This window comes from Babylonia areolata, chromosome 19 (genome assembly GCF_041734735.1).
Source record: "Babylonia areolata isolate BAREFJ2019XMU chromosome 19, ASM4173473v1, whole genome shotgun sequence".
Classification (NCBI taxonomy): Eukaryota; Metazoa; Mollusca; class Gastropoda; order Neogastropoda; family Buccinidae; genus Babylonia; species Babylonia areolata.
In genome coordinates this window covers 36,204,310-36,205,742 of record NC_134894.1, presented here as the reverse complement: position 1 = coordinate 36,205,742, position 1,433 = coordinate 36,204,310, and positions in this window count along the sequence as shown.

Genomic DNA, 1,433 nt, shown 5'->3' with positions numbered 1-1,433 from the left:
AGAGAGAGAGAGAGAGAGAGAGAGAAAGAGTGCAGCTTATTCGGTTCGGGTAAACTGTCTGGAAACTGATATTTCGTTTGTTTGTATTTTTTCTGTCTGTCTGTGTGTCTTTCTTTCTATATTTTTCTGTCTCTGTCTCGCTCTCTCTCTCGCTCTCTCTCTCTCCCTCTCGCTCTCTTTCTCGTGTAGTTTTGAACCTATGTGACTGAATTTAAAAAAAAAAAAAAAGAAAAAAAGAAGAAGAAGAAGAAGAAGAAAAAAAAGTAAACAATTGTCTCTCTATTATCCTCGAAAATAAATAATTCTGCTGCCTTAACCCCTTGTCTTGTCTCGTCTTGTCTTGTCTTTCTTCATACTCAGTATCGTGTGTATTGTTTGGGGCTTGTTGCTGCTCTTGTTGTCGTTGCTGTTAGAAGGTGGAAGTTATGGGGTTAATTGTGGTTTGGATGGTGGTTGTGTGTGTGTGTGTGTGTGTGTGTGTGTGTGTGTGTGTGTGTGTGTGTGTGTGTGTGTGCTTGCGTGTGCGTGTACGTGTGTTTCTCAGTATGTGTGTGTGTGTGTGAGTGTGCGTGTGTGTGTGTGTGTGTGTGTGTGTGTGTGTGTGTGTGTGTGTGTGTGTGTGTGTGTGCGTATACGTGTGTTTCTTAGTACGCGCAGTTTATTTGAAACTCTACAAAAACAATACAAAACAAAACAAATTCAAGAAGATGATTTTCCACATTCTAATTTCTCATTGCCCCCCTCACCCTTCCACACACACAGACACTCACTCATACACACACAGGGGCGCTCACGCACACACACACACACACACACACACACACACACACACACACACACACACACACACACACCCCCGTCTCCCCATTGCCATCCCCACCCCCAAATCCGAACTCCCCCCACCCGCATCCATCCCCCCCCCCCTATCTTCCTACCCGCAGCCCAACACAAGCAATAAATTATAATCTCCTTTTGACACCAAAGCACCACCCTATCAGCCGTCTTGGTCTCTCCTCAATCTTGCACTCCCAGCTGGGGATTTTTCAGTCCCCGGAAGACATCAGCAATCTTGTGTCACGAGCTGTATCGTCAGCGCTTCTCCCCTTTCCAGCAATCTTGACAGCCTATCACAAGCCGTAGACAGTGCAATTATTTATGTTGGCAATCACGTGTTTGTGTTGGGTCGTTGCGAGGCCCAAATAATTCCTACTTCCCCTTTACCTCTCCACCGACCCCCTTTTTTCTCCATCCTTGGATAGACATTCTATGCCGGACAAAACATACAGTTAGATGGTTAGAAAGAAAGAAAACATGACATGAATTCAGAATAGCAAACGACTGCTTGATAAGGAATGAAAGCAACTGCAGAAGTGTGTGTGTGTGTGTGTGTGTGTGTGTGTGTGTGTGTGTGTGTGTGTGCGTGTGTGCGCGCG